This window comes from Pan troglodytes, chromosome 5, assembly GCF_028858775.2.
Source record: "Pan troglodytes isolate AG18354 chromosome 5, NHGRI_mPanTro3-v2.0_pri, whole genome shotgun sequence".
Classification (NCBI taxonomy): domain Eukaryota; kingdom Metazoa; phylum Chordata; class Mammalia; order Primates; family Hominidae; genus Pan; species Pan troglodytes.
In genome coordinates, this window is record NC_072403.2 from 151,309,581 (window position 1) to 151,332,044 (window position 22,464).

Below are 22,464 nucleotides of genomic sequence, written 5' to 3' on the forward strand. Positions count from 1 at the left end.
GCATCTTCATTTTTAGCACACCTCAATGGTTTTCCCATTTCTAGTCATTTTCTTCTTCTTGAATGCCAAATTCAGTTAGAGGGCATTAAATGTTTTTTTTAAATAAATAATTAACAGGCTAATAGTTAACAAAAACAGATTAACAAATTAATAATTAACAAGTTTAATAGATTATACCTGTGTGATTGCCTCGTCGCAACACGGAATTTAATAATGATATGCTTAAAGGCCTCATAAGTGGATTTTCAGTGTATGAATACAGTTTTTACTTACCATGGCAAAATTCTCATCTTTGCTTGCAAAGCCCAAGCTATTCCTTTATTTTTTTCATTTCCTCTTTTCTCTTAAAAATGTATATTATCTCTAATGCTAAAATTGATAAGTAGGCCGGGCACAGTGGCTCACACCTGTAATACCAGCACTTTGGGAGGCTGAGGTGGGTGGATCACCTGAGGTCTGTAGTTTCAAGACCATCCTGGCTAACACAGGGAAACCCCGTCTCTATTAAAAATACAAAAATTAGCTGGGCGTGGTGGCGGGTGCCTGTAATCCCAGCTACTCGGGAGGCTGAGGCAGGAGATCGCTTGAACCCAAGAGGCAGAGGTTGCAGTGAGCTGAGAACGCACCACTGCACTCCAGCCTGGGCGACAAGAGTGAAACTCTGTCTCAAAAAAAAAAAAAAAAAAATCGATAAGTAGTTACTGTAAAGATTTTGTCAAATGCAGGAGGACAACAACAGCAAAAATCTACCCATAATCCCATCATCCGGAGATAAACATGACTAAAATAATTTTCTTCCAGGCTTTCTTATGCGTATGCATGTGCATGACCCTTGCTTCATAAGCTTGGATATATGACATGTTTTCTAATTTCCTTAAATCCAAATGAAATCTGGCATTATCCTTCCAGAGGATACTACAATCACCTTGCCAACTTTGAGAAAACTTCACTGATGTTTTTATTATAATTGACTGGAAATGATAAATTAATGCATGGAAAGTAAGTATTTTGATAATATTTAGTCTCATCTAAGAATATGGTATATGAACTTTATTCAAGTTTTCTTTTGTCTCTCAGTAAGTTGTTGTAGGTGTTTTGTGTGTGTGTGAGGTGGGGAAATACAGAAGTCTTACCTTTTCTAAGTTATTTCTAGGCATTTAACATTTTTTAAAACTGCAATCGTGAAAAGAATCTGTTTATCCTTACATTTACTGCTATTGCTGGCATTATTTAAGAAGGTACTGATTTTGGGGGTATGTACTTTGTTTTCGATCATATTAGGTGAACATTCTTATTAGTTCTATCATAATAGTTTTTCAATGTATTCCCTGAAAGTTCTAAGTAGACCATAGCATCATTTATGAATAATAATAGTTATAATTCTTATTTCCATTTCATCTCTTACTGCATTGACTAGAATGCGTAGAACAAGATTAACAATGCTGGCATCCCTGTTTTAAAAGGAATGGATTGAGTGTTTTATGAACATATTTTAGCTGCTTTTTGAGATAAATGTTCTTTTTCATGCTAAGTAATCAATAGTTGCTTTTAAAATATGTTGTTCGGATTAAGAGTTTCTTAGAATTTTGCAGCCACCTGTTTTAAAAAAAATCCATTGTCTTGATGGTAAAAGTGTGAACTTAAGCACAATTTACTAAATATTGATCACTAATGGATAGTAGTAGGGTAATTATAATAGTTATTAACACTTGTAACATTTGTTTACATTATTCCACTTAACTTAGACTTTATTGTCCTATTTACATTTTTGTTTTTATCAGTTATATTTGCATTTTTCTTTCTTCTTCCACTGCATCATAATCTTCTTGGTAAGTCATATTTTTCTTTTGGAAAATCCACAGTGTCTTCTAAAGTGTTCACAATCCATGAATATGTGTTATTGATGACCTATTTACTTAGCACTAATAAAAACAATAATAGCAACTTAATATTTATTGAGCACTTAGTATGTACCAGACAGTTCTAAACACTTTATACACTACCTTTTTTTTTTGAGACGGAGTCTCGCTCTGTCGCCCAGGCTGGAGTACAGTGGCACAATCTTGGCTCACTGCAAGCTCTGCCTCCCGGGTTCAAGTGATTCTCCTGCCTCAGCCTCCTGAGTAGCTGGGACTACAGGCGCCCACCAACACGCCTGGCTAATTTTCTGTATTTTTAGTAGAGACGGAGTTTCACCGTGTTAGCCAGGATGGTCTCAATCTCCTGACCTCGTGATCCACCCACCTTGGCCTCCCGAAGTGCTGGGATTACAGACATGAGCCACCGTGCCCGGCCTACACTAGCTTTTTAACCCACACAGTAATCCTTAGAAGTATTAGATATTATTATACACTTTTTTCCATGTGAGGGAACTGGGAGAGATTAAGCAGATTGTTTGAGGTGTGCACCTAGGCAATTATAGAGCCTGAATTTGAATCCAGGCAACCTAACCCCAGAGCAATGCTCCTTTCCATAGATGGCCATGTTACTGTATAAATCATGCTGGTAAAACTTCTTTAAATACAATTTTAATCCTGCTTTATACCTGTGCAACACTGAGCAACCAATATGGTAGGGTAAGACTCGAAAGATGTTTCTCTGGAATAGCATTTAATTTTTGCTTTTGTTTGTACTTCTCAAGATTGAATTTTTGATTCATCTATGTGAAATGGCCCTAAGAATGTCTTATTCTGTAATCTTCATAGTTTAAGATAAATTAATCCATGAAACTAAAGCCATAAAGTTATCTCTTTACTAAAGAATTATCTCTTGAATCTTTGTTTGGCAAAATTAATTAATTAATTAATTATTTACATTTTTTTTGAGATGGAATCTCACTCTGTCACCCAGGCTGGAGTGCAGTGGTGCGATCTCAGCTCACTGCAAGCTCTGCCTCCCGGGTTCACACCATTCTCCTGCCTCGGCCTCCTGAGTAGCTGGGACTAAAGGCTCCCGCCACCACACCCGGCTACTTTTTTGTATTTTTAGTAGAGATGGGGTTTCACCGTGTTGACCAGGATGGTCTCGATCTCCTGACGTCATGATCCACCCGCCTCAGCCTCCCAAAGTGCTGGGATTACAGGCATGAGCCACCGCGCCTGGCCAATTCTTTATTTTTATTGAAAGCAAAGATTATTTTATCTTTGTGGCAGAATCAATATTCACTGTTAGTAAATTACAATGATGCATACCAGATTTGAAGAGTCTACACTGAGACAGATTTCCCAGGATTTTCTGGCTAACTAGTTAAACTGTCTGTACTCTGTTGAGTACAGGGTGGACTCACAGGGGCCTGGAGGAAGTGTGGAGCAATGGGGCTGTGGTCCAACTATCACCAGTCACTTGTGTGATCACTGGAAAACCAGCAAAGTGTTCTTGTGTATGAAAGAGTATGTCCAACTAAGTAAAATAGGATTAAATTTTCTTCTAGGGGTAGATGTTTATTGTTTATATGACTGAGAAATTCAGAAGTTTCAAAAATATTTTTTGATATACATAAAGACAATTCTACTTTTTGGCCATTTGAAATCTCTCAATATCTTGTTTAATCAATATACACACTATCTGAAAATCTTAAACATTACCAGTTTACAATATACATTAAACATCTTCAATTCTGAGTGACAGAATCATCATTCTTATGCTCCTTTAGAACATAAATTTAATTGACTCTTCTAGATATACTGTAGCTGCAATCACATTCATGTTCCTTTTCTTTATCCCATATGTTCACAAACAATTAAAATAATAACAAAATAGTAGCTACCCCTGGTTCCACTATAAAAATAGTGCTTTAGAAAGAGTTTATTTCAGGTTATCAAACACTCTACTTATTTTCACAGTTTCAAGTCTATCGGCAAAATTCTATTTTCCCATAATTTTAATTTCTACCAGCTTAGATTATAGTCCTCGGAGTTGATGTTTCTCAAACTAATCATGCTTCTTTATTGAAAAAGAACTTTTTCCCACATTTATTTTGTATCTCCCAGTTGTGACTACTTTCAGTGTTTTAATTGCAGGTTAGTTTGGGCTATCTGCATAAAGATGAATTAGTTTGGAAGCCAAATTTCATTACTCCTACTACAAAGATAGGCTCAATAACAGATGCAACAAATTTTAACTATCATTTCCGTCGGGATCACAGATGGTATTGACATGGAAGGCATCTGTGGCACAGGCCAGTGAAGAGATGGTTGGCTTCCTCTTCGAGTCAGAGCAAAAGGATGTGGCAAAAAAGATCTAAGGATGCCATGAGGAATTCCATGTGTGCATGCAGGTCGTGGTGAGTCAATTATAACAGATTCAGAGCGCATCTGTGGGGAACCTGGGGAAAGACTGGGTCCCGGGTGAGCCACAGTTTTTCTACTCCGTTTCTGGCAGAATCTAGAACGAAGCATACATGTGATAAAGTGTTTACACTTAAAGAATAGATAGAAAAGACTTCTAAGTGGGACAAGTGTTTTAGCAAGCAGGAATATGGTCACAGTAAGTGTGAATCCCGTTGCACTACTGTCAAGGAGAGTTATGCATCCAGAGATAAATGAAATGGCAAGGTAAATAGATAAAACCTATATGTGAAAGATAAAAAGTAAAAATAAATGTGAGGCAGGATTGTACTATTGAGTATATAATTGAGTATATTGACAAGGATATACAAGAGGGCTGAGATTAGCCAGTTGTTAATTTAACAAATACTACTGGGCACCTACTATGTGCTAGAAACTGTGAGAGTTCCCAAGAGACAACAACGTGCAAACTAAACATGGTTCTGAATTTTCCAGAGTTTATAGTCTTGTTGGGGAGGCTTTATGCATGGTAAAACACTAGCACCAATGTAAAGGATAAATATATCATAGAAACAATCTTTTTCTTTTTCTTTTTCTTTTTCAAGACAGAGTCTCGCTCTGTCGCCAGGCTGGAGTGCAGTGGCGAGATCTCGGCTCACTGCAACCTCCGACTCCCGGGTTCACGCAATTCTCCTGTCTCAGCCTCCCGAGTAGCTGGGATTACAGGCACGCGCCACCACACCCAGCTAATTGTACTTTTTTTTTTTCGGTAGAGATGGGGTTTCACCATGTTGGCCAGGATGGTCTCGATCCCCTGACCTCATGATCCGCCTGCCTCAGCCTCCCAAAGTGCTGGGATTACAGGCATGAGCCACTGCGCCCGGCCCAATCTTTTTCTTTTTATCATTCACAATATTTGAACTTGTAGATTCCATCCTTTTCACTATCATAAACTATTAGTGCAACAATAAGCATTTTACACATATTAACTCACTTAATTATTGCAATACTTTCTGCAGCAGAACTATTAATATTCTCAATTTTACAAATGAATATGCTGAGGTGTAGAAAGATTGGAGTTATCTGCTCAAAATTGAACAGCTTTTAGCTGGGGGGCTGGGAACCAAACCCTGGCAGTCTAGAGGTCCAGAGTGTGTGCTCCTAATCATGACTGTATTGCAGTGATGCAATTCTTCACGTTAAACTTCCTGTAAAACTTTATGCAGAGTGCTACTATTTATTAATTTCCCTTTCATGGGATCATAATGTTCCTGTGCCATTTATGTTTTCTGGAATGCTCTGCATACAATAAGCCTTTGGAATATGTTATTGATAAGTGGCCTCATCAGCCAGACTAAGAGGGTCATTTTGTTGCATAAATGATGATGGTAAACTTCATTAAATGTAGTTTTAATCCTGTTTGGTAACTGTCAGTTAACCTCAGTTGACAGGCTTTTAAGTAAGAATAAACCCTGGGGAAGTAAGGAGGACTTATCTCGGGAAAGTTCCTGGCATGTGCCATACAGTGATGCTTCAAGGAGGCTGAGAGGATAGATGGTGACCAACAGCATCTCTCTGAGGAGGCTATTCTTGGGACAAAACTCCTCTACCTTCTTCTTTTTTTTTTTTTCTTTTGAGACAGGGTCTCACTCCGTCGCCCAGGCTGAGCGCAGTGGCATGATCCTGCCTCACTGCAACCTCTGCTTCTCAGGTTCAAGAGATTCTCATGCCTCAGCCTCCCGAGTAGCTGGGACTACAGGCGCACACCACCACGCTTGGCTAATTTTTGTATTTTTTGGTAGAGACAGGTTTCACTGTGTTGTCCAGGCTGGTCTTGAACTCCTGGCCTCAAGTGATCCACCCTCCCGGCCTCCAAAAGTGTTAGAATTACAGGTGTGAGTCACCGTGCCCAGTCTACCTGCTTTTTCTCCATAGTGCAATTCTCTCTTCACTTTCATTCTCCATAGAACGTGCCTTGTTATTACACTCTGCTTCTATTGCTTCATGGCACTGACTGCACACTTATTTCCACAGTGCTTTGTATTTGCTGACATACTTCCGAGCCTCAGTTTTAAATTTCCCATAAGATAGTATCCCATGAGACCTGGTTTAAGGCACCTGGTTTAGGGCAGAGGTTTGGTGCTGGTGTTCCCATGAGTTGATGACCAGTCTGGACCTCGACTCAGAAGTTGACCCTGGTCCACTAATTTGTGGCCAGGTTGTGATATGTCAGGAGCTTCTGCAGGGAGAATCTGGGACGTGAGTAGTAAAATTACTGAAGAATTTGTGTAGCTTTTTCAGTATAAACAATTATTAATGTATTTCCACATTGAATACCTGACTTATGATCCATGTCAGTAATTTGTGTGGCCAGTGGGACAGGGAACAGAGAAAGAATCTGTTAGAATGAAAAGAGAATTAGGGAATATGGACCATGAAACTGTTAGAATTTCATAAATATTAAATTTTGAACAAATTTCTAAAAACAGAGTTGTTCATAATGTGGTTAATTATGAAGTTGTTGATAATAAAGTAATAGGGCAGAAAGGAACCTTAGGAGATTAATTAGATCATTTGCTACTCTGAGAAACTAAAACAGGTGGATGCCAACCATTTAAACATTTATATCCAGAGGAAAACCTTCTAAAAACTGTGGAACAATGTGCTCTTGAGAAGCCACTAAAATAGGTGGCCTGCGCCTCCTCTCAATCTCTTCATCTCTGTTACTCCTTTTAATTTCTCTTCTTTGCACCTATCGCTACTTGCACAGTACATATCTATGCCTTTATTTGTGCTTGTCTCTGCTGCTAGAATATAAGGTTGTTCTAGCTGCTTGGTCTCTTTCACTCAGCACTCTATTTCCAGTGCCTAGAAAGTACCTGGCCTGTGGTAGATGTTTATAAATGTTTGTTGAGGCCGGGCGCAGGGGCTCACACCTGTGATCCCAGCACTTTGGGAGGCCGAGGCGGGCAGATCAGTTGAGGTCAGGAGTTTGAGACCAGCCTGGCCAACAGGGTGAAACCCCAATGTCTACTAAATACAAATATTAGCTGGGTATGGTGGCGGATGCCTGTAATCCCAGCTACTCGGGAGGCTGAGGCAGGGAGAGTTGTTTGAACCCGGGAGGCAGAGATTGCAGTGAGCCAAGATCATGCCGCTGCACTCCAGCCTGGGTGACAGAGTGAGACTCCATGTCAAAAATATATAATAATAATAATAATAATAATTGTATACATTTATTGAGGGTAAGAATATTAACATGGATTGAAACACAGCATTAATTATTTCTCTACCTTTTTGGACTCAAGAATCCTTTTCACAACAATGTATAACATCTCTGGTCCAGTTAATTCTTTATCTCTGTATTATTTTAGCAACATATTATGGCATCAAAAATAAACACATATTTCTTTACTCACTTGATATTAGAAATTTTCATACATGTGCTCAAAAAATCAATGTTTTAAAAAATGTATTTTCTGATTTGTTTCTAATTGGTGAACTGAGTGAGAGACTTTGCGGCTCTATTTGTAAATATTTCTTGTAAAAATATCTTTTTTTCCCCCAACCCCCCAACAATAGATTAAAAGCTATATTAGACATAACTGTCATTATACTTTTATTTTTTTAACTTTGGCTTTTGAAATATTGGAGATATTTCAATGTACTATGTAGGAATTTAAATTAAATAAATGAACCTTGTGGATCTGTTGAGGATCATCTCGAGGTGAATTTGCAGAATTATTATCATTTATTGCTTTTCATCAACTATATAATTGAGAAGGTTTTCCCAATGATTTATACCACCATAAAACACTTGGTCTTATTTCTATTAATTATGATTTGGAAGATGTAGTAAGTATAATGTTAATGAACATGTTGAATGATGTTAGTTTAATTGGAATGACAAAAACGCCTTAAGCAAAGAGTGATAGTTTGAGAGTATTGGCCAATCCAAAGATAAACTATTATTTACTTTGTGTACTGCCCTGTCCTTAGAAATCTGGTCCTCAGCAAGAAATTAGAGTCAATCGCCGATCATAATTTCTTATATTTTTTTAAGAACATTTTTTATTATGGAAATTTCAAACATACACAAAAATAACTCCAATATTATTCATCTAACTTCAACCATAATCAACTCATGACCAGTCTTGTTTTCATATATATTCCCATCCAACCCCTTTCTCTCTCCATCTGAACACCACTGGATTATTTTAAATACAATCCAAGACATATCACTTCATTCCTGGTTTTAATGGGCCTTTTGTTGGGAGAGAAAGGGGGAAGAGAACTAGTAGCATTTATGTAGCGGTGTGGTAGGAAGATCAGCGCAAAGTTCGTCTGTTTTCCAAAATGCCTGATATTGGTGGCCCATGGGTGTTAGAAATTACCAGGGAATTACGTATCTTTGGCTATTGCTCTAAACATAAGAATTAGGTAAATGACCTTGCAAAATGCACATCTTTCTGAGAGTGGAAAATACATTAGTTTTCAGAAATTATAGGTATGCATTTTAAAATCAGATTCACATACAATCATCTGATCCAAGGTATAACCATAATGAAGCAGACTTTTGGACAGATATGTTTCAGAGATAATTAGAAATGTCACAAAAAATTTCAGAAACTAGAACTTGATCTTCACCAGCAATGACAACAGTACACTAGAATTTTTGTTGGGGGACAGTAAGGGAAAGAGGAGAGAACTTTGTGCAGAAATAAGCAGGAGGAAGATTCTCTTCTCACTTTTCACAACCTTCTTGGCAAATATTAAATAATATCTTTGTGGCATCAATTATTCTCTGTGTCGGTGATTTCTAGGTCTGCGTTTCTGTAACTTTCCTTAGTTTTGCTTCAAATATATAACTCCTTTGGTCCAAATATACAAATAGCTCTTTCTACATAGTTGTGTACAAACTTCCTCATATTCAACATGTCTGGAAGAGACCATTCTGACCCCAAAGCATATTTTCCCTCCCATTTTTTTCATCTGTATGACTAGCATCATCATCCAGGTAGGTATCCAAGTTAGAAACAAGAATCTTAGTCTTCTCCTTCCTCTCCCTTACTCTTTAGATGAATCAGTCATTAGTTCTTGTCCCGTCTGCCTCTCAAAAAACTCTTACTAGATCTGCCTTAATTCCACTTTTTGTTTGTTTGTTTTGGTTAGAACTAGTAAACTTGTCTTAGATTGAATCCATTCTTCACCCTGCTGTTAGGCTTAATCTTAGCCAAAAGCCTGAGAAGTGATCACCCTGCTGTTAGAGACATGTTGAATGTAAAAATCTGTTATCTCTCCACTCTGCAATTCTTAAACTTACCCCTTTATTTATTTATTTATTTTTATTTATTTATTTTTTGAGACGGAGTCTCTCTCTGTAGCCCAGGCTGGAGTGCAATGGTGGGATCTCGTCTCACTGCAGCCTCTGCCTCCTGGGTTCAAGCGATTCTCCCACCTCAGCCTCCCGAGTAGCTGGGATTACAGGTGCGTGCCCCCAAGCCTGGCTAATTTTTGCATTTTTAGTAGAGACGGGGTTTCACCACATTGGCCAGGCTGGTCTTGGTCTCGAACTCCTGACCTCAAGTGATCTGCCCGCCTCGGCCTCCCAAAGTGCTGGGATTACAGGCGTGAGCCACTGCGCCCAGCCAAACTTACCCCTTTATATGGCAAATATGACTCTTTAGAATCTAGCCCTCCCTTACTTTTTTGGTTCGTCTCTGGCTATTTTTTAATGACTTTACCGTCTAACAATATGGAAAGACATGTAGTTCTCTAAACATGCCACGATACGGATTCTGATTCAGATGGGGCTGTAAATTCTATTCAGACACTCCTCAACTGACAATGGGGTTACATCCAGATAAACTCATCAATTTACAATATTTTCAATTTATAAGAGATTTTTCCAGACCTAACTTCATCATGAGTAAATGAGTGAACGGAATGCATATTGCTTTTGTACTATCGTAAAGTTGAAAAATCCTAAGGAGAACCATCATAAATTGGGGACCATCTGTATTTCCTTTTCTTTTCTTTTCTTTTTTTTTTTTTTAAGACGGAGTCTCACTGTGTCGCCCAGGCTGGAGTGGAATGGTGCCATCTCAGCTCACTGCAACCTCCCGAGCTCAAGCGATTCTCCTGCCTCAGCCTCCCGAGTAGCTGGGATTACAGGCGCCCGCCACCACGCCTGGCTAATTTTTGTATTTTCAGTAGAGACGGGGGCTTCACCATGTTGGACAGACTGGTCTTGAACTCCTGACCTCAGGTGATCCGCCCACCTCAGCCTCCCAAAGTGCTGGGATTACAGGCATGCGCCACCACGCCCTGCCGACCATCTGGGTGATGACGTATGCCTGCAGTCCCAGCTACTCGGGAGGCTGTGACAGGAGAATAGCTTGAACCCAGGAGGCGGAGGTTGCAGTGAGCCGAGATTGAGCCACTGCACTCCAGCCTGGCAAAAGAGTGAGACTCCATCTCAAAAAAAAAAAAAAAAAAAGACTATCTGTATTTCTAATAAGATGTCAGCTGATGCTGCTGGTCCACAGACCACATTTTAGCAGCAAGGGCTACAGGATCTATGCTCATCCTATCTCTTAATTACTAGAGGAGTCATGGTTGTTTCTTCTCCTTGCCGTTCATTCTGTTTTAACTGCTTTATGGTTTCAGCCATTTTATTTTGCAGATCAGTCAGTTTCTCTCCCTAGATCACCAACTTGGCCAAATCCTTCTCCCCTTTAAATCTCAACTCAGATACAATTTAGAAAACTGCCCTGTTATTCTGTTATTGCACTAGCGCATTGCATTCTGGATTCTTACTTGTCTATTTCCCCATTCAAAGTGTTCTCAGAATTACTCACAGTGCCAGGCACATGGGAGAAACACAGAAAATATTTGTTGAAAAATAGATAGGTGAAAATTTCCCCTTGATGACTTTATGATTGTGCTTTGACATTCCCATGGTATTCCCAGCATTTTATGGAGTAGTAAGTAAATATTTCTTTTTCTTTTTTTTTTTCACTTTTTAAATGTGCATTTAATTTTTAAAAATATACACAGGAGAAGCCATATGTTTTACATAGGAATACACACATTAACAAAGCATTTCTTATAGTTTTCCAAAACTCTATTATATCAGTCCAAAATTTATAAATTAAATATATCAGAATTCTTAAAGTTAAAATGAATTCCCTGAAACTACTGGATATGCTAGACTTTTTCCAAAATCAAATGAACAGAGGATATGGATGTGGTTTGTGTTAAATAAGGTTTATTGTTAGCTTTATTGCCTATAGTCTATAAGATGCAACTTTATTGTGCCTTTGCAAACAGGATACATTTCTAAATATTTCTAAAGAATCCTGAAAGTGGCTGGGTGCGGTGGCTCATGCCTGTAATCCCAGTAGTTTGGGAGGCCAAGGCGGGCAGATCACCTGAGGTCGGGAGTTTGAGACCAGCCTGACCAACATGATGAAACCCCGTGTCTACTAAAAATACAAAATTAGCCAGGCGTGGTGGCACATGCCTGTAATCCCAGCTGCTGGGGAGGCTGAGGCAGGAGAATCACTTGAACCTGGGAGGTGGAGGTTGCAGTGAGCCAAGATTGAGCCATTGCTCTCCAGCCTGGGTGACAAGAGCAAAACTCCATCTCAGAAACACACACACACACACACACACACACACACACACAAAACAGAGTCCTAAAAGTTTCACGAACCACAGACCTTAGAGATTTATTTGTAATCCCATTTTCATAATAGTATGGTAACCACAAACTAAGGGGCCCAGGTTTATCTCTGGAGAAGCTTCATAGAGCAGCCATTTGGGCTTTGATTAACTTATCATAGTTTGTCTTTAGCCCTAAGGCTTGTAGGCCCAGAAAGCTGAGGTGTCAACATTTTGAGCAAGTGTTCCTTTCTCAGTGGGGAGAGTCACGTTAACCCAGCTTTTAAGATTGATGTATAATTTAGAAAGTCAACCCATTTATTGACTGTGACAAGTTACGGCCTTAAGAACCAGAATATTAGAACCTCCATGATTAGCCCTTTCCTTGAGTACTCAAACTTTAAGGCAAGTCAACCCATACTTCAAATTTGTTTTGTAGGGCAGAATCTGAAAAGTAGGATTTAGATACATTGGATATATAGTGGCATCAGGTTAAGTTGGCTTGAAACATCTAAACAGCATTGGGAATAATCTTGCCAATAGGACCAGAAATTGTTAAGGTCTAGCAGCATGTTTTGCATTCATCTCTACTAAAAGAATGAATTTTCAGTGGGTCCAAAAATGCTCAATCAACCTCGAAGTCTGATGAGGGAGCGGACATTCCCAGAGCACCTGGATGGGCCCTGCCACTGTTTGCCTCTGGGAGTCTTCCTTTACCATCCTTCCATGGCAATGAGCCCCCTTTAGGGTAGACTTATTTTTTTCACGGAGCAATTCTTCCTTTTTAAAGGTGACTTTGCATAATTCTGCTCTGACCCTTCATGTCTTGTTTTCCATTATTTCGAAGACCTAGGAAGCACTTTCCAATAAACTTCCAAGTGATGCTTAAAAAATAACCTTCTGCCTCTGCAGTGAAGGCAGGGCTGGCCTTGTAAACAAGGCTGATGCTTGTAAGACCTGATAAAGGGAACGTCCTCCAGCCCAACTTCTTGGCATAAAAAGGAAAAAATAAAATTTCTTTTCCTCTGCCAAATACTGTAGATTCAGTCATTTCTTTTACTCAAATAAAAATGCCTCTGGGAGAGTAATACTATTCTCACTCTTCTCTCTCTCTGTGAAGTTTCACTGGGTGTGATGGAGGATGAAGCACCCATCACAGTATTAAATATCTGAGTGGGTAGAGAGTATTGGGGCCTTAGGTCTTTGTTCCAAAGCCCACCATTTTAGACTGTAGTCATCCTTTTTTGTTGTTTTGTTTTTTTGAGAAAGGGTCTCTGTTGCCCAGGCTGGAGTGCAGTGGAGCAATCTCGGCTGACTGCAACCTCCATCTCCCTGGTTAAAGCCATTCCCCTGCCTCAGCCTCCTGAGTAAGTGGGATTACAGGTATGTGGCACGATGGCCAGCTATTTTTTTCTTTTTTTCTTTTTGAATTTTTAGTAGACACTGGGTTTCACTATGTTGGCCAGATTGGTCTTGAACTCCTGACCTCAAGTGATCTGCCCGCCTTGGCCTCCCAAAGTGCTGAGATTACAGGCGTGAGCCATCTCATCCAGCCAGACTATAATTACCTTACATTGCCATGAAGTTGTTGGGAGAATAGGAATCTGCACATAGAGCAAAAAAAATCCCAATAAATTATGAGAAGGCCGATGGGTGAAGGGTGAGAGTGCAGCTGCATCTTGATTACTTAGGCTAATAGTTCTTGGAATATGTACCCAGGGAAGTTATGAGTTTTCTCCCCATTGGATATAAATATTTAAATCATTGACAAGTGTGTCTTCAGTGGAGATTGACACAGTGAAATGTTTCTCTGTCTTTAATGTGCACTCAGTAGGTCTGATGCAGAGTAGGCATTTTTCTTTTCTGGAGATGGTGGGGGGGGGGGTCTCACTATGTTGCCCAGGCTGGTGTTGCACTCCTAGGCTCAAGTGATCCTCTCACCTCAGCCTCCTGAGGAGCTGGGACTACAGGTGTGTGCCACCATGTCTGGCTAATTTTTAAATTCTTCATAGAGATGGGGTTTCTCTATGTTGCCCAGGCCGGTCTCAAACTCCTGGGCTCAAGAGATCCTCCTGGGGTGCCGTGTACACTATTCGGGTGATGGGTGTACCAAAATCTCAAAAATCACCACCAAAGAACTTATCCACGTAACCAAACACCACCTATTTCCCCGAAACTATTGAAATAACAATAAAGAAATCTGCTGGACGCGGTGGGTCACGCCTGTAATCCCAGCACTTTGGGAGGCCGAGGTCGGCAGATCACCTGAGGTCAGGAGCTCAAGACCAGCCTGGCCAACATGGCAAAACCCCGTCTATACTAAAAGTACAAAAATTAGCCGGGCATGGTGGCGGGTGCCTGTAATCCCAGCTACTCAGGAGGCTGAGCCAGGAGAATCACTTGAACCTGGGAGGCGGAAGTTGCAGTGAGCTGATATCCCGCCGCCACTGCACTCTAGCCTGGGCGACAAGAGCGAGACTCCGTCTCAAAAAAAAAAAAAAAAAAAAAAAAAAAAAGAAATCCTCCTGCCTTAACCTCCCAAAGTGCTGGGATTATAGTTATAGCCACCATGCCCAGCTGAGAGTCTGCATTTTTGACAAGCTCCCAGCTGATGCTATGGGTCCATGGATTGCATATTGAGTAGCAAGGGCTACAAGATCCCCTGAGGTTTATTCCCACCCTCTCAATTACCAGCCAAGTTAAAGCTCTTCCTTTTTCTTGCCATTTGTTCTGTTTTACCTGCTCTCTGTGTACAGCTATTTTATTTCACAGAATCAACCATGTCATATGGTAGAAAACCTTTCTCAGGCATGTGGATTTGCATGGCCTTGGAAACATTCAGTAATGGGGAAGTGTTGAACAACAAGGAAAAAATACTAGAGGGGGATGGTACTGTGTGGGTGGAGAAGGAGAGAGAGTGGTGGTGTGTGTGTGCACGCTGCAAGGGTGGGGTAGGGAGGAAAAGGATATAATAGGTCTCACTGGAATGTGGAAATGTGTGTATGTAAAGAGACCTGTTAACTCATGTCTAAAATAGCATAACACCCCAGCATGGTTGGGCAAGTACAGTAGCAAAATGGAAAAAAAAAAAATCTAGGGAATGTCAAAGAATATTTTGGAATAATATAACCCCACTTCACGGTTTCTTTTCTCTTCTTTGCTGTTGTTGGTTGGATGTAGTTCTCTGCTGTTCAGAGTTTGCTCCGTTCCCTATCCTGTTTTGCAGGGATGAGGTGGAAGGCATTACAAAGGGAGAAATTTCTACTGTTTGTGGCCAAACAGTATTCAGGATGTCATTATTCCAGTTTCACTTAAGTCGTCCATCCAAAGTGTTATTATATAATTTATCTGCACAAATCCGATGTAACACCCTGACCTTCCTGACTTTGCTCTTTCTTTTTTTTAACCTTGTCTTTGTGCAGATTACACATTAATGGTGGAGAATTTTTTTCCCATTAAAAATAAAACTGCTTGAAATTTCACTTGTCAACTTTTCTCTTCATTTTAGTCACCCTCTCCTCATTTCAATTCTTTGGAGTCAGAAATTCCATAAGTATTTTATATTGTTGTTGTTAGTTTTCTCTTATTTATTAAATTGTTTTCCACAATTATGCATTCTTTTACCAGCCTTTAGAGTACAAAGATATTTCAAAATAATGCAAATAACAAAATTTTAACTGATCAAATGGCAGTAAAAACACTTCAAAGAGTTTCCCTTGGAGAAGTTTTTTGAAAACATAATCTTTCACCAGAAAGCTCAGAAAATGTATGTTAGGCCTGTCTTTAACATCATTTTCTGTGATATCTTTTCTTCATGATGGTAAGAAAAAGTATAGTAACTAAAACAAAGAAGACTGTTAGATGTATTGCAATTGTGATAAAACTCCAATGTTCAAATGCAGATTTTGTTTCGTTTCTCTGTTTCTCTATAGGGCTTACATTTCACATCTGCCTGTGCAGTTCTGTGGCTTAGACATCTCTGGAAAGTTTGTATTTGTTCAGAAGAAAGTGGCTTTTATGGAGATGTCACTGGAAAATGTTACTTTTGATTGCTTGGACTACTTAGGATTTTATGTGTGTAAAGTGCCACATAATCCCATCAGTGGTTATTCCCCATAAACAATTTCATGACTTAATTTATTATTGCTACATCCATTTTATAGATGGTAATACCGAGGAATGAGCTACAGGACAGTTGAAATTAGCACCTACAATCACAAAGGTTTCCCAGACAGTTGTTTAGTTTAAACTATAGACTGCAGAAGTGTTTCTTTGTGCCAAATATCTGATAAAAAGTGAAATATCTGCGGGCTCGGCATCTCTAGGGTTGTGTCTGGGTATGTAAAGGAAAAATGAGATCTGAATCAGTTATATAATGTCATTGAGAAAAAAAAAAATCTCTTGAAGTGGGAAAATTGTGGGTCCCATTGGCTCAATGGTCCTCCCTGGCAAACAAAATCTGCCAAATCATTGCTCAACTTGAATTTGTTTTCGTAAACATGGCTATCTGTTACAGTGCCACAAACAGCTGCCTTCCACGTTCTTTTAATTTTACTTTAAATCCTGAAAATGTATCAATCAGATCTTAATGGTCACCTTAAGATTATACTGCTGTGACCTCAGAGAACCAGACAGTCTATGTGTAGAATGAACTGGGTAGAGGTATCTTGACCGTCCTGCTCTATTTGCCTACAGCCATTAGTATTGGCTTTAGAAAGTGTGTTCTAGTGAATGAGCTGGTAGGATCAGTGTGCATTGCTGTTCTCGGGGGAATTTTTCATAGCCCTTCATCAAATGGTGCAGTATCAGAGGTTCTCAATGACAGCCAGACTCTTAACTTCAATAAGGACATAAGCAGCATGGGGCAGAGGACATAGAGAGGCAAAGGAGGGTTATGTCTTACTACAGTGCTCTTGCTGCTCCCTAACATGATGTAGGATCCTCAGTTCTTCCTCCCTGTCGACATCTGGATTTTAGTCGTGTAAGACCCATTTCGGACTTCTGACCGCCAGAACTGTAAGATAATGAAGTCACTAAGTGTGTGGGAACTTGTAACAGCAGTAATAGGAAACTAACCCAGGCACTTTTTGCCTTCATGGGCTCTTTCCTCCAGTGAAAAAGTAAAAAATTGTATTTTATGATCATGTTGGTATAAAGATGAATATGGTATATATTAAAAAGGCTTTCTAGGCCAGGCGTGGTGGCTCACGCCTGTAATCTCAGCACTTTAGGAGGCCAAGGCAGGAGGATCACAATGTCAGAAGTTCAAGACCAGCCTGGCCGAGATGGTGAAACTCCATCTCTACTAAAAATACAAAAAATTAGCCGGGCGTGGTGGCAGGCGCCTGTAATCCCAACTCCTGGGGAGGCTGAGGCAGAGAATTGCTTAAACCTGGGAGGCGGAGCTTGCGGTGAGCCAAGATCGCGCCACTGTACTCCAGCCTGGGTAACAGAGCAACACTCTGTCTAAACAAACAAAAAAACTTTCTTTGACCTAAAAGTTCCTTTTTTTCTTCTGATTTTAAAAGAAATTAAAACATTTTCATGGGCACCTAAAAGTATCACGGCCTCTGAGCACGATGTCAGGTGAGCCTCATGGATAGCTCTGCTCTGCGTAGGAGTTGCTCTGTCCAAATCTTCCCCACCATTCACCGCTCCGGATCTAGCGTAGCCGGGTGCATGCCAACTGAGGGATTTCAGAGACACTGACCTCTCATTTTGTTGTCTAGTTTCCTGATGTTTGAATGGGAGGGCACTTTACATGGGTGGAGATATATATTTTGAGAAAGAAGAAGTTATTCAGAGTGTGTCTTCAGTCGCATGACATCAGGATTGCCCCCTTACTATACACACAGTAACCAGACAATACATTGTAGTTGAGTGAAGAATTGTTACAAGATTTTTGTCTTTTCGTTCTGTTTCTTGGAAGATTTTGCACAATCAATATACCTTTGTTTACCTATCTTGCAAATAAAAGATAGAACAGATTTTTTGTTTGTTTATTTGTTTGTTTGAAAAGGAGTCTCACTCTGTTACCCAGGCTGGAGTGCAGTGGCGTGATCTTGGCTCACTGCAATCTCTGCCTCCCGGGTTCCGCGATCTTGGCTCACTGCAACCTCCGCCTTTCAGGTTCAAGCAATTCTCCTGCCTCAGCCTCCCGAGTAGGAGTAGGAGGCATGTGCCACCATGACTAGCTATTTAATTTTTATTTTTTTTTGTAGAGATGGGATCTCCCTATGTTGTCCAGGCTGGTCTCAAACTCCTGGGTTCAAGCAATCCTCCCATCTCAGCCTCCAAAAGTGCTGGGATTACAGGTGTGAGCCACTGCACCCAGCCCTTAGAATAAATTACTTGTTAAAATTTCGAGAGAGGCTGGGCGCGGTGGCTCACTCCTGTAATCCCAGCACTTTGGGAGGCCAAGGCAGGAGGATCATGAGGTCAGGAGATTGAGACCATCCTGGCTAACATGGTGAAACCCCATCTCTACTAAAAAATATAAAAATTAGCTGGGCATGGTGGTGGGCACCTGTAGTCCCAGCTACTCGGGAGGCTGAGGCAGGAGAATGGCGTGAACCCAGGAGGCAGAGCTTGCAGTGAGCCAAGATCGTGCCACTGCACTCCAGCCTGGGTGACACAGCAAGACTCCACCATAAAAAAAAAAAAATTTGGAGACAGATGTGATAATAATGTCAATAATCTTTATGTAATAGCATCCATAGTTTGCAAAACACTTTCATGTACATTATTTCTTTTGATAATCTGTAAAGTCATGTAAGATCTTAGGAGGAAAAATGCTTTATATTTATATAAAAATATTAATAGTAACAGTGGTTTTAATTTTAGATAAATCATTTGTCATTTATAATTCTATGAAGAAAAATGCTATGAAAGACAATTATATATCTGACTTTTGTCACTCTATAATTTGGCCTATGCTCTCAGATGTAAGCAAAAATGCAAAACAACATTTGTACTCCTTACTCATATATACTACTTTCCACACTTTGCCTCTGTGAAAAATGCTACATTTCAAGTTCATGACTACAAGCGTTAATGCTGTGAATTGGAAATTACAACATACCTCATTGCATACTCCATTAACTGTTTCCACTTCTCCGACAATTGGAAGCCAGAAAGGCTTGATTTCTAGCTAAAAAGCAAAGCTAGATTGAGGGAAGTTCAGAGACGCCATGAAGGAACCGGTGACCAGAGTCCCTTGCTGCTTATGGGACCCACAAGAATAAAGATAGCCGCTGTTCGGAATTACGATTCTAATTCAGGATTTGTGGAGTTTACTCTAATTTGGTGCTGTTCTGGAAAAGGCTATGTCGAAAAGAATTTGTTTCTAGAGATTTTCAGGAAAGTAGCCAATTCAAACTGCTCAACCCTGTGAGATCATTCCTGGCTGGTAGCAAGAACTTTCTGTCATGTGGGGCTTGCTTGAGAGTGAAGAGTACCCGCATATCCACTGCTTCTGAATTCATACCTGTTGGGGCTTATATGCACACGTACACACCAGCATCTGGGTCTTCATACCCGCTTTTCACACTGATCGTGTGAACTGATTCACAAGCCTTCAAGTGTCCTAGTTAGACCAATTTAGTCCAGCTCTGAAAGAACAGATAGGTAAGATAGACTGTCACATTCCATCAAGTTAATTTCTAATTTCACAATTGAGGTTTTAATAGGACGTCTGGCCTATTAAGGTCTTTTACTCTGTTCAAGAGCAACCAAACACCGCTGCCAATTCTATCATTAAGATCAAGCTGCTGTTCAGCGACCCTCCCCTCGGCTGCCCTTCCGTCTTGGGGCCTTCCCAGCCTGCCTATGGTTAGGAGCCGTTTAAAAAGTTGCACTCATTCTAGTTACACCCTGCCACACCTCCAAGCCTGTGGATGCTTTCGTCTGAGTTCCCAGCAGTCTTAAAGCTTTGCCAACAGCAGACGGAGGTATCACGCTGAGCTCTGTGGAGAGAAAGCTTTGCACTGTGCAAGTGACCCATTTGGCACCAGAGAGGGGGAGGGGAAGAGAAATCCTGATGGGCTCCAGGGACTCCTCATCCATCTACTTCCCCCCGGGATCCTCTCCTGGAGGGCTCTTGCAAACACAGTTGCCCCGCCACGGTGGAGGATCATCAACAGAAACCCGCGAAACAAGGCCATGCCCCGTGGCACTCTGAGTCAGTCCCGTAGCGTGATTTACCAGCTCTCTGAAAAAAGAAATCTGCTAGGACCTGGGCTGGAACCGTAAGATGTAAAGATGTCAAGTTGAAAAACCTAGGGTGGGCCCAAACCTCCAACTCCCCAGCCCCGATTCCCACCCTGGGAAAATCATTCCAGTGTAAACATTTCTTTTTACATTTAGTATATCTGTGCAAGAAAAACTACTTTATTACTCAACATTAATAACATTCACTTTGAACCTTAATTCTGAAAACCACAGAATTTTTTAAATGCTGTAAATAGCTGACACGGGTGTTCTTCCCTTGCTTTCAAAGGAATTGTTTTTGTAATTACTGATCAGGGGGAAGCTGAATTTCCCCTGCAGTAAACAGGAGAGTGTGTAATGAGATATCTTAACTAAAAACATTAATCATATTCAGATTAATTGATAATAGAAAACTTTCAGGACATTCTTAATGCTTTAAAAACAAAAAAACTTTTATTTTTTGAAGTTGTTAGGTCTCCATTCTAGTTCTGAGTACAAATAAATGCCTGACATATGGTCTAAGCCAAATTCCAAAATGTAGCAAAAACAGTGCCTGCATATTTGGCAGGAATTTAAACCAGTTCAGGTCAGTGTCTGTTTCTGCCCAAAGAAGAGTTTCTGCATTTACACTGAGCTAGGAAAATAACACAGGAAAACATGGGGAACAACACGGAATATTGTAAGCTCCAGTACCCGGCTGGCCAAAGAATAATGTTTGGGGCAACTCTGAAATTACCGCCCAGGCTGCAGTTTGGGTTTGCATAACGTCTTGGAGGACTGTGAGCAAGACAGAAAGTACCGATTGCATTGTTGTAAGGAAATTGCCTTCCCCCTTCCAAAGCTCTCACCTTGCAAATCACCCCCTCTTAGCAAAAGCACATCTTACTTGTTAACTCTTCCCCTGCTACTAACCTTTTCAATCATCCCCCTTCATCATTGCAGAATGGCCTTTGGAACAAAGCAGCATTTTAAAGCCTTTCCCACTAAAAGTTTGCCCCTCCCCCCCTTTAAAGAGGCAGTGTGGGGGTAATTTTCTTTCTTCCTTTCTTTTTTTTTGTTTTTTTTTTGTTTGTTTTTTTTGTTGTTTTTAAATTTGTTTTTCTGCAGTGTACTCTTGTGAGGTTGTCATTGTTTGGGGGTTGATGGATATTTCTTCAGAGATACCATCATATCGCTTGTTATTGTAACACTTATTGGTGATAAAGTTCAGACTAAAAATTAAGCAGCTGCAATGTAGCAGCACAAATTAGTTTAATGTAAGCAGTCAGGAGCAGCTGGCTGGCTCAGGACTTGAATTTAGCTGTGGGGGGAAGGGTTCTGTGACGCTGACAGTGTTTTTTTCTCTACATAAACATTTTTGGCTGTTGCAGCTTTTGTGCTGATCATGTGACAGTGTCCCTAGGCAGATAATTTATTTCTGTGGCTTTCATGAGCAATCATTAACCTTCAGACACCGAGTTTGCTTTTGCTTTGTGGCATTTGTTATTATTATTATTTTATTATTATTATTATTATTTTTCATATACTAACTAGTTTAATTCAGAAAGTGTCAGGAGAAAATTACAACCAATTTACAATAGACTGCAATGCATAATACTTATGTTTCTATTAAAGCAGACCTTGCTTATAAGACCATTCTCATAGCTTTGAGGGTGTTTGTGGATCAGGATAATTATTTTCAGTGTGTCTGTCGTTAGGATGCTCCTTTAGTATCCTCTTCTGATTGCCAGGCCTCTGCAAGCTGGCCTTGGAGAAACTCAATTTGGAGATCAACCTTTGGCAGTCTTCGTCTACTCGCTAGGAGGCTGGAACCCCAAAGGGGTTAGAAATTGGGCTTCTGGAGACAGGCACTACTTGGGTCCCTTCTTCCTTCAACAACTGACACACCAGCCTTCAGTAAACAGTGTGGCCATTTGTAGTGATTAACTGGAGCTGGAATATATTGGGGTTGAAAAACAAAGGAAATTAGAAACAGTGTCCTGCATAAATCAGAAGGGGGTGGGGGACAGAAAAGTATCATTTCTGACATCTACTAATCACGCTGACCTGTTTTCTGAATTTATCTGTTTTGTCCTTCTCAGATCTGTTTGTGTTGCTCAGCCATTTCTGCCAACCAGTAATTCAGGAGTGAAATGCACAGGGTCACTCTTTGGTGTCTATCATACATGATATCTTCAGACACTTTCAGAATGCCGATTATCTCGTGGGTATTGTGTGGGCCCTGTTAGATATTCATTTATTCATTCTCTCATGGTGCAGGGTTGGTAGGGGGAGCACTCGGGACTACTTGCACAGAGGGATTTGA

General features: G+C 40.3%; 1 long non-coding RNA gene across 1 annotated transcript; it reads right to left on the bottom strand.

The window, feature by feature from the left end:
- Nucleotides 1–3,195: 3,195 nt before the first annotated feature.
- On the bottom strand, nt 3,196–21,157 carry LOC747701 (uncharacterized). Its single transcript, XR_681068.4, has 3 exons — nt 21,072–21,157; nt 19,438–19,561; nt 3,196–4,383 (listed from the first exon to the last, which is right to left on the bottom strand). It is a non-coding gene; the product is annotated as an uncharacterized LOC747701 (long non-coding RNA).
- Nucleotides 21,158–22,464: the final 1,307 nt, after the last annotated feature.